Source organism: Protomyctophum bolini, assembly GCF_963924005.1.
Source record: "Protomyctophum bolini genome assembly, chromosome: 1".
Taxonomy (NCBI): Eukaryota; Metazoa; Chordata; class Actinopteri; order Myctophiformes; family Myctophidae; genus Protomyctophum; species Protomyctophum bolini.
This window is the reverse complement of record NC_137862.1, coordinates 36,219,099-36,231,105: the sequence shown is the minus strand read 5'-3', so window position 1 is coordinate 36,231,105 and position 12,007 is coordinate 36,219,099. Positions and strand designations below refer to the sequence as shown.

Here is a 12,007-nt window from a genome sequence, read left to right as displayed (position 1 = left end):
AGTGGACACTGGACAAAAGACGGCTCCGCGAGGCAACTATCTGGACATACCCACGCGTCCGGGGAGATGTCCTCTACCACCCCACAGTCTCCGCTAAGCGGGAGAGGTGTAAAATTCAGAGCAGCAGAGCTTCTACTGGGGTCAATGCAAAAAAAAATACCGTTTCCGGACCCAGACTGGACACTGGACAAAAGACGGCTCCGCGAGGCAACTATCTGGACATACCCACGCGTCCGGGGAGATGTCCTCTACCACCCCACAGTCTCCGCTAAGCGGGAGAGGTGTAAAATTCAGAGCAGCAGACCTTCTATTGGGGTCAACACTCAAAAAATTACCGTTTCCGGACCCAGACTGGACACTGGACAAAAGACGGCTCCGCGAGGCAACTATCTGGACATACCCACGCGTCCGGGGAGATGTCCTCTACCACACCCCACTCTCCGCTAAGCGGGAGAGGTGTAAAATTCACAGCAGCAGAGCTTCTACTGGGGTCAATGCAAAGAAATGTACTGTTTCCGGACCCAGAATGGACACTGGACAAAAGACGGCTCCGCGAGGCAACTATCTGGACATACCCACGCGTTCGGGGGGATGTCCTCTACCACCCCACAGTCTCCGCTAAGCGGGAGAGGTGTAAAATTCAGAGCAGCAGAGCTTCTACTGGGGTCAATGCAAAAAAAAATACCGTTTCCGGACCCAGACTGGACACTGGACAAAAGACGGCTCCGCGAGGCAACTATCTGGACATACCCACGCGTCCGGGGAGATGTCCTCTACCACCCCACAGTCTCCGCTAAGCGGGAGAGGTGTAAAATTCAGAGCAGCAGACCTTCTATTGGGGTCAACACTCAAAAAAGTGCCGTTTCCAGACACAGAATGGACACTGGACAAAGAGGCCTCCGCGAGGCAACTATCTGGACACACCCACGCGTTCAGGGAGATGTCCTGTACCACACCCCAGTCTCCGCTAAGCGGGAGAGGTGTAAAATTCACAGCAGCAGAGCTTCTAATGGGGTCAATGCAAAAAAATGTACCGTTTCCGGACCCAGACTGGACACTGGACAAAAGACGGCTCCGCGAGGCAACTATCTGGACATACCCACGCGTCCGGGGAGATGTCCTCTACCACCCCACAGTCTCCGCTAAGCGGGAGAGGTGTAAAATTCAGAGCAGCAGAGCTTCTACTGGGGTCAATGCAAAAAAAAATACCGTTTCCGGACCCAGACTGGACACTGGACAAAAGACGGCTCCGCGAGGCAACTATCTGGACATACCCACGCGTCCGGGGAGATGTCCTCTACCACCCCACAGTCTCCGCTAAGCGGGAGAGGTGTAAAATTCAGAGCAGCAGACCTTCTATTGGGGTCAACACTCAAAAAAGTGCCGTTTCCAGACACAGAATGGACACTGGACAAAGAGGCCTCCGCGAGGCAACTATCTGGACACACCCACGCGTTCAGGGAGATGTCCTGTACCACACCCCAGTCTCCGCTAAGCGGGAGAGGTGTAAAATTCACAGCAGCAGAGCTTCTAATGGGGTCAATGCAAAAAAATGTACCGTTTCCGGACCCAGACTGGACACTGGACAAAAGACGGCTCCGCGAGGCAACTATCTGGACATACCCACGCGTCCGGGGAGATGTCCTCTACCACCCCACAGTCTCCGCTAAGCGGGAGAGGTGTAAAATTCAGAGCAGCAGAGCTTCTACTGGGGTCAATGCAAAAAAAAATACCGTTTCCGGACCCAGACTGGACACTGGACAAAAGACGGCTCCGCGAGGCAACTATCTGGACATACCCACGCGTCCGGGGAGATGTCCTCTACCACCCCACAGTCTCCGCTAAGCGGGAGAGGTGTAAAATTCAGAGCAGCAGACCTTCTATTGGGGTCAACACTCAAAAAAGTGCCGTTTCCAGACACAGAATGGACACTGGACAAAGAGGCCTCCGCGAGGCAACTATCTGGACACACCCACGCGTTCAGGGAGATGTCCTGTACCACACCCCAGTCTCCGCTAAGCGGGAGAGGTGTAAAATTCACAGCAGCAGAGCTTCTAATGGGGTCAATGCAAAAAAATGTACCCTTTCCGGACCCAGACTGGACACTGGACAAAAGACGGCTCCGCGAGGCAACTATCTGGACATACCCACGCGTCCGGGGAGATGTCCTCTACCACCCCACAGTCTCCGCTAAGCGGGAGAGGTGTAAAATTCAGAGCAGCAGAGCTTCTATTGGGGTCAACACTCAAAAAAGTGCCGTTTCCAGACACAGAATGGACACTGGACAAAGAGGCCTCCGCGAGGCAACTATCTGGACATACCCACGCGTTCAGGGAGATGTCCTGTACCACACCCCAGTCTCCGCTAAGCGGGAGAGGTGTAAAATTCACAGCAGCAGAGCTTCTAATGGGGTCAATGCAAAATAATGTACCGTTTCCGGACCCAGACTGGACACTGGACAAAAGACGGCTCCGCGAGGCAACTATCTGGACATACCCACGCGTCCGGGGAGATGTCCTCTACCACCCCACAGTCTCCGCTAAGCGGGAGAGGTGTAAAATTCAGAGCAGCAGAGCTCTAAAAGGGCTGTCTATTGCATTTGCCAAGCGCCAAATGACCGAAATAAAGCTATGATTGCATGTGACCTCTGTGGAGCCTGGTTTCATATGGACTGTCTGGGAGTTTCACCTAGTCGAGACTTTGACAAACTCAATTATGCGTGTTTATCCACTACTTGCAATCATGAGCCATTGACACAGGGGATTTTATATACTGAAAAGAATAGCAGTGTTCATGTGCAGCCTATAAAGCCTGAAAAGAATAGCAGTGTTCATGTGCAGGAAGACAGCACTAGTGTAGATGAATCACATTTAAATCAAACCAACAGTGTTCATGTGCCTATAAAGCCAGTTGTTGGAGTTGAGGAAGACAGCACTAGTGTAGATGAATCACATTTAAATCAAACCAACAGTGTTCATGTGCAGCCGATAAAGCCTGAAAAGAATAGCAGTGTTCATGTGCAGGAAGACAGCACTAGTGTAGATGAATCACATTTAAATCAAACCAACAGTGTTCATGTGCAGCCTATAAAGCCTGAAAAGAATAGCAGTGTTCATGTGCAGGAAGACAGCACTAGTGTAGATGAATCACATTTAAATCAAACCAACAGTGTTCATGTGCCTATAAAGCCAGTTGTTGGAGTTGAGGAAGACAGCACTAGTGTAGATGAATCACATTTAAATCAAACCAACAGTGTTCATGTGCAGCCGATAAAGCCTGAAAAGAATAGCAGTGTTCATGTGCAGGAAGACAGCACTAGTGTAGATGAATCACATTTAAATCAAACCAACAGTGTTCATGTGCAGCCTATAAAGCCTGAAAAGAATAGCACTGTACATAATCAGTCTGTACAGACTCTGAGTCTAGATGCTGTAGAAATAGATCACTCGTATAGCACTGTACATAATCATTCTGTACAGACTCTGAGTCTAGATGCTGTAGAAATAGATCACTCGTATAGCACTGTACATAATCATTCTGTACAGACTCTGAGTCTAGATGCTGTAGAAATAGATCACTCGTATAGCACTGTACCTAATCAGTCTGTACAGACTCTGAGTCTAGATGATGGTACTGTTCAGAGTGTCATGGGACTATCTAGTGCTACATTAGGACCCTTCAAACACAGTGCCATTGAACCTACTACCTTTACTTTGAAGTCTTCAGAATGGGACACTGTAAACTCCTTAAGAGTCAAAGGACATAGACATTTTAAGATGTATGAATGGCAAGAGCTGTTTGCCAGCAAAGTCAAGGAATCTAATCCATACTGTATAATCCGTTTTGTTAATCACCACTGTTCTACCGCTGTCGTTAGAAAATCAAGCAAGCCATGTCTGACAATCAATGGCGCCTGTCGGCATACTTCATGTGAGATGACCTTTAAAATACATCTCCATTCATTCGAAGACGGCATATTTCATGTAGCTTACACTGGCAACATATATCACACAAAGGACAAATTGAGAGGTAGATACATTAGAAGCACAGAGCGTGCAAACTTGGGTAGATCAATGATGAACCGATTTGCACATAATGCTTACATTGAGGCAGTGAACAATGCAGACCCAAGGTCTTTAATAGCTGGAAATCGTAGTGGAGTTGGCAAAGACACTTCTTTGTACAGGCAGGTCAAATATGAACAGCGGAAACAAGGATGGAAGGATAACAGTGAGATCAAAGCTTTGATGGACCTTAAAAAAGAATGGGAGGATAAAGACACAGACAGTGTTGTTGTAAAAGGATTCATTCAAGTTATTAAAGTTAGTCCCCTTAAGGTTATATGTTTCAGTGAAGCAGGAGTGAAACTGTGGCACAATGCGACCGCACAATGTGCCGCATCATGGGATGCCACAGGGGGGATCATTAAGACTAAACTAACAGAGAAAAGGATTTTGTATTATGAAATTATAGTAAGTTCATTTAATTCATCAACTCCTGTTGCATTCATGATCTCTGAAGAACATACTCAATCGGCTATAGAGGAACTACTCACACAATTGAGATGCAAAGAGAAGGAGATATTTGGTATAAACACAACACCGATTCAGATTAATAGTGACAGGTCCATAGTGCTTTTAAAAGCCAGTATGCGTATCTTCAATCAAGATAGCATGAGTATGTACTTGTTACGCTGCTGGAGAATAGTGGTAGGAAAGGCAGATAACAAAGATTTAGATTTCTGTACCATAAGGGCATGTAAAAGTCATTTGATGAAACAGGCAAGTCACATTTGCAAACAACAGTACATACACAGAGATAAGAGGTATAATATGGCTATGTACATCTTCAGCACTTTAGTTAATGCCAAAACACTACAACAAACAAGTACAATAGTACGAGCTGCTTGTATTGTACTTGGTAGTAAAAGGAACTCCAGCGTGGTGCAAGCCAGTCTTGACACCATCATTTCTGAGACACAGAATCTAGCGCCACAGAAAGAAAATGTTGATGCAAAGCATGATCAGCAAGACAGTCCATATGACACTGTGATTGATCATGACTTCTTTGGTGATTTTGAGGATGTCAGTGAAAGTACATCTCCCTTCAAAAAACATTTTGAAACAGTAAGGACTGAAGCCAATGAAGCAATGAAAACCACCAATGACACAGGTGAAAATACCTACCATGGGGAACTGATTTTAAACAAGCTGTTCAAGATGCTCTCAACTATTCCAATATGGTCAGATCTCCTCTCAGGTGATTTGCAGAGATTCTCTGGAGCCTATGCTGCACAAATAAACCTGTGTAAGAAAAGCACAGCTATTTCTGAGGCCACATTCAAAAACACAAAAGTGTTGCTTTTACGAAATGAGAAACACAGACTTGACGAATGTGTACAGCGCATGCGCTTATTTTACAACCAGTCAGCCATAGATTTCTGTGACAAAGCAGCATACAGAACAACACAGGTAGAGTGCGTAAACCCAGCACCACCTGTAGAAAATTGGAACAAAAAACGAAAATTGCCAAAACATCTTAGGGGCTCTTATCAACACCGGCCATCCCCACATTCAAAGATGTTCTTACAAAATCAAAGTGTGCCAGACAAAACAAAGCCACAAAGCAGAGGCACAGAGACAGGATTCAATTCCAACTACGTTCAATTTATCCTGTCTGTACCACCAAAATGAGTATGCTTTGACCAGTATGTGTGTATTTTTCGACAGGCCACCATATGCGACATTGTACATCCGTATAGATGATAAATGGCATATCTGGACAAATGAATCGAATGACACAGCAGGCTATACCTTTGAGCTGATGCAAAGAGCATCCGCTCAACAGCACAACAATACATTAGGCACAAGTAGTTTCTATGTCGTGTCATACGAGAAAATAAAAAGTAAAGAAATAATCAAGTTTCGTCAGGACAAACAAATGCATAAATGCACAGACAGATGCAATCAACGCACACAAGTGACACCCATTCCAAAGCTAGAGGTAACTCCTTCACCTGACTTAGCTTGCGTAGAGAAAGCTAACGGGTGGCTGTGTGATAAGACAATCGATCAGTACCATCAGCTCTTGCTATCTCATCTTGTTGACAAAAGGGCATATATTTGTCCCAGCATTTTTGTAAGCCAACAGTTAATGAGTCTTTATTGTGGTGACATCAGCATACTACCAGATGTACCAAGAACATCACAGAATTGGTGGAGATATGAGTTGGTAATATTGCCAGTCAACCTCCAAAAGACTCATTGGGGAGCAATTGTCATAGATTTCTCTAAAAAGACAGTGGAGGGTGATAGCATAGTCTTAGATGTTGTTCTAATGGATTCAGTCCATACGTATGAACAAGACCTGGTTAATGTATTTGGTCCACTGCAAAAATACTTAGCCTTACAGTATTTTGCAATTCATGGTAGAGGTATGAATATCACATTTAGATATGAGTGTTATGACAGTTGCCCTCATTTCATAACACAAACTGACAACAGTAGCTGTGGTCTCTACACTTGTTTATTTTCCAAAGCTGTTCTGTTTGATGTGAGTCTCAACACTTTCCAAACAGAGACTGAAAAGCGAGATATCATATTGTATGAGCTGACAGGAAAAAATGTATTGCTATGAGTACATAGTTTAAGTACTGCACTGCACTAAAAGGCTCTGTTTTATCTATGTTGTAGGAGAACTTCGACAATGGAGGATGCGAGGGACGCCAAATGACACGTCCCCACGTGATTTAATCCAATAGTGCTTACTGTGATCATCTAAAAACAAACGTTTGAAATGTTTGGACTGAGCTGGTTTTGCTTTAAAAGTACATCTAACTTTTGATCAATTTGTGTGTGTGTGTGTGTGTGTGTGTACAATGTTTGCACTTAATGTTTGCAGTGATGCTTTGCACTATACCTTTTTATACATTTGAGTGATGTGTGCACTTAGGTACATTGCATGTTGTACCATATTATACATTTGAGTGACGTTTGCATTGAGGTACATTGCATGTTGTACCATATTATACATTTGAGTAACGTTTGCACTTGGTACATTGCACGTCTTACCTTTTTATACATTTGAGTAATGTATGCACTTATAGGTACGTTGCACTTATAGTACCATTTTGTACTTTTGAGTGATGTTTGCACTGATTGACTTTGTAGTTTTTGCATGTTTTGCATGTGTTTGAATAATGTTTGCTGTATTAACACAGATGCGCACACACATGCAGTAAATTGATCAAATCTGTGACTACTAAACTATTAAAGTAGCTTCTCAGTCCACATTAAGACAAATTGTGATGTTTAAAAACAAATATTGTAGGGATTTGGAAACTTTAAAATGAGCGTTTTATTTCTGATTGTGATGACCATTATTTTGAAGAGTGATTTTTTCTTCTTCTGTGTAACAGTGAATGAAACTGTATGCCTTTTTCTTTCCATTGAATTGATTGATTGAATGATTAATTAAAAGGTATTTATTTCTAACTTTCAAAGCCTTGTCTGTATTCTTTTATTCTTTTATAAATGTAATGCTTGGAGAGGGCCACTTTATATATACAACGATCAATCGTTGTCACCTCATCTATATCTGGGGCAGGAATGTACAGCACTGTAAAAATAAGCTATTACTGTTAATGGCCCATCTACATAGTGAATGACATTGTTATTCATGCTGACATTAGTGTTCAAACACCAGTAATTACCAAAATAATTAGTATTACTTTGCAATTGCAATTGCATGCAGCCAGCTATGAGCTATGAGTTGGTAATATAGTTGGTGACATTTTGTATATATCACCGTTGCCAAACAAATATGAACGGGACTAGACTAGAAAGCCAAAAACCAAAGAAGCCAATGTGTGTGTGAAAATACATTAGTTGAATACCTTTAAAGCAAGCACCTTTTACCTTAAGTATACTTAGTACACTTTTATAAACTGCTTTTTGGTAAAGGCTTGGATGTTGTTCTAATGGATTCAGTCCTGAACAAGAACTGGTTAATGTATTTGGTCCACTGCAAAAATACTTAGCCTTACAGTATTTTGCAATTCATGGTAGAGGTATGGCTAATGTATGTTAATGGCCCATCTAACATTACCATTGTCATTCATTGTCAAATGACATTAGTGTTCAAACACCAGTAATTAGGTCTGGGTCCGGAAACGGTACATTTTTTTGCATTGACCCCATTAGAAGCTCTGCTGCTGTGAATTTTACACCTCTCCCGCTTAGCGGAGACTGGGGTGTGGTACAGGACATCTCCCTGAACGCGTGGGTATGTCCAGATAGTTGCCTCGCGGAGGCCTCTTTGTCCAGTGTCCATTCTGTGTCTGGAAACGGCACTTTTTTGAGTGTTGACCCCAATAGAAGCTCTGCTGCTCTGAATTTTACACCTCTCCCGCTTAGCGGAGACTGTGGGGTGGTAGAGGACATCTCCCCGGACGCGTGGGTATGTCCAGATAGTTGCCTCGCGGAGCCGTCTTTTGTCCAGTGTCCAGTCTGGGTCCGGAAACGGTACATTATTTTGCATTGACCCCATTAGAAGCTCTGCTGCTGTGAATTTTACACCTCTCCCGCTTAGCGGAGACTGGGGTGTGGTACAGGACATCTCCCTGAACGCGTGGGTATGTCCAGATAGTTGCCTCGCGGAGGCCTCTTTGTCCAGTGTCCATTCTGTGTCTGGAAACGGCACTTTTTTGAGTGTTGACCCCAATAGAAGCTCTGCTGCTCTGAATTTTACACCTCTCCCGCTTAGCGGAGACTGTGGGGTGGTAGAGGACATCTCCCCGGACGCGTGGGTATGTCCAGATAGTTGCCTCGCGGAGCCGTCTTTTGTCCAGTGTCCAGTCTGGGTCCGGAAACGGTACATTTTTTTGCATTGACCCCATTAGAAGCTCTGCTGCTGTGAATTTTACACCTCTCCCGCTTAGCGGAGACTGGGGTGTGGTACAGGACATCTCCCTGAACGCGTGGGTGTGTCCAGATAGTTGCCTCGCGGAGGCCTCTTTGTCCAGTGTCCATTCTGTGTCTGGAAACGGCACTTTTTTGAGTGTTGACCCCAATAGAAGGTCTGCTGCTCTGAATTTTACACCTCTCCCGCTTAGCGGAGACTGTGGGGTGGTAGAGGACATCTCCCCGGACGCGTGGGTATGTCCAGATAGTTGCCTCGCGGAGCCGTCTTTTGTCCAGTGTCCAGTCTGGGTCCGGAAACGGTATTTTTTTTTGCATTGACCCCAGTAGAAGCTCTGCTGCTCTGAATTTTACACCTCTCCCGCTTAGCGGAGACTGTGGGGTGGTAGAGGACATCTCCCCGGACGCGTGGGTATGTCCAGATAGTTGCCTCGCGGAGCCGTCTTTTGTCCAGTGTCCAGTCTGGGTCCGGAAACGGTACATTTTTTTGCATTGACCCCATTAGAAGCTCTGCTGCTGTGAATTTTACACCTCTCCCGCTTAGCGGAGACTGGGGTGTGGTACAGGACATCTCCCTGAACGCGTGGGTGTGTCCAGATAGTTGCCTCGCGGAGGCCTCTTTGTCCAGTGTCCATTCTGTGTCTGGAAACGGCACTTTTTTGAGTGTTGACCCCAATAGAAGGTCTGCTGCTCTGAATTTTACACCTCTCCCGCTTAGCGGAGACTGTGGGGTGGTAGAGGACATCTCCCCGGACGCGTGGGTATGTCCAGATAGTTGCCTCGCGGAGCCGTCTTTTGTCCAGTGTCCAGTCTGGGTCCGGAAACGGTATTTTTTTTTGCATTGACCCCAGTAGAAGCTCTGCTGCTCTGAATTTTACACCTCTCCCGCTTAGCGGAGACTGTGGGGTGGTAGAGGACATCTCCCCGGACGCGTGGGTATGTCCAGATAGTTGCCTCGCGGAGCCGTCTTTTGTCCAGTGTCCAGTCTGGGTCCGGAAACGGTACATTTTTTTGCATTGACCCCATTAGAAGCTCTGCTGCTGTGAATTTTACACCTCTCCCGCTTAGCGGAGACTGGGGTGTGGTACAGGACATCTCCCTGAACGCGTGGGTGTGTCCAGATAGTTGCCTCGCGGAGGCCTCTTTGTCCAGTGTCCATTCTGTGTCTGGAAACGGCACTTTTTTGAGTGTTGACCCCAATAGAAGGTCTGCTGCTCTGAATTTTACACCTCTCCCGCTTAGCGGAGACTGTGGGGTGGTAGAGGACATCTCCCCGGACGCGTGGGTATGTCCAGATAGTTGCCTCGCGGAGCCGTCTTTTGTCCAGTGTCCAGTCTGGGTCCGGAAACGGTATTTGTTTTTGCATTGACCCCAGTAGAAGCTCTGCTGCTCTGAATTTTACACCTCTCCCGCTTAGCGGAGACTGTGGGGTGGTAGAGGACATCCCCCCGAACGCGTGGGTATGTCCAGATAGTTGCCTCGCGGAGCCGTCTTTTGTCCAGTGTCCATTCTGGGTCCGGAAACGGTACATTTCTTTGCATTGACCCCAGTAGAAGCTCTGCTGCTGTGAATTTTACACCTCTCCCGCTTAGCGGAGAGTGGGGTGTGGTAGAGGACATCTCCCCGGACGCGTGGGTATGTCCAGATAGTTGCCTCGCGGAGCCGTCTTTTGTCCAGTGTCCAGTCTGGGTCCGGAAACGGTAATTTTTTGAGTGTTGACCCCAATAGAAGGTCTGCTGCTCTGAATTTTACACCTCTCCCGCTTAGCGGAGACTGTGGGGTGGTAGAGGACATCTCCCCGGACGCGTGGGTATGTCCAGATAGTTGCCTCGCGGAGCCGTCTTTTGTCCAGTGTCCAGTCTGGGTCCGGAAACGGTATTTTTTTTTGCATTGACCCCAGTAGAAGCTCTGCTGCTCTGAATTTTACACCTCTCCCGCTTAGCGGAGACTGTGGGGTGGTAGAGGACATCTCCCCGGACGCGTGGGTATGTCCAGATAGTTGCCTCGCGGAGCCGTCTTTTGTCCAGTGTCCACTTTATAAAGTCCATGCACTCCAGTGAATAGCAATAACCATTTAGATACCTTTTTTATGTTATTTAATTACTTATTTTTACACAGAAACATAATGTGTGTCTTTACAATAACTGTAATGTAATAATAATACTAATAATGTAATGTAAAAATTATTTAATTAACGAATTAAATAACCTTATTTTATTCTGAAAGCAACCGGATGTCTTAAAGCTGCTAGCTCTCAGACCGGAAGTTCTAAAACTGCTCATAAGACGGAGCCGTGTTGTCGTATGTAGCGTTAACGGGTTAGCTAGCCTGTTAGCGAAGCTAACCAGCTAGCTTTAGCTAAAAACATCATGGCCTCCTATCTTCTGTGGCGGACCTGGCTAATGCCTGGCTCGCTGGGACGACCGGAAAATAGCAGATGTACAAGCTCATAAAGAGTCGCGTCCGCAACACACCTTGAGCTTGAAGATTGGCTATTTTCTAGGTGCGACACCATCGTACGTTAGTATAAATGCAGTCATTAGCTAGTTGATGTTATCCAATTTTGCTAGGTAGCGCAACCTGGATATATAAAATAAAAAACATGACATTGGTTTAACTCCCTGCCCACGTCGTTAAACATTACTCTTAAGATGCAGCTACTCACATTTCTATTAAAATGCCATGTTAATTGTCATTAATAATAACGCCGTCTACTGGAATTCCACAACTTTACAACTTGGCTAACGCTAGCTGGTTAGCTTAACGGTGGCATCAAATGTTATATAAACGACTACTTTAGATAGATACTGTTTTACACTGTCGGGTCTTTATGATGAGCAAATCCCATTCATGTCATGGTGTTTGGCGTTAACACCCGCTGGCTTGCTGCCGCGGTTAGTGTAACAGAATGATTAGTTGTACCTGACAGCGATGTTTGTGTCGCTTGATTGAACGTTATTATGGCTTTCTGCGTCGTCGCGCGAGCCTTTCACTAGACATGACGTATTTATTTGCTCGCGTCGACGCGGTTTTTAGTTCAAAATGACGTAATTATTCGAGAGAAATACAAGGCGAAAATTAAGCATATA

The 12,007-nt window shown here is 45.4% G+C and overlaps 1 protein-coding gene across 2 annotated transcripts in view; it reads left to right on the top strand.

Moving 5' to 3' along the window:
* The window catches only part of ctdspl2b (CTD (carboxy-terminal domain, RNA polymerase II, polypeptide A) small phosphatase like 2b), a 28,401-nt gene that overhangs the window by 652 nt on the left and 15,742 nt on the right, over window positions 1–12,007 (top strand). The gene's annotated exons all lie outside the window — the stretch shown is intronic.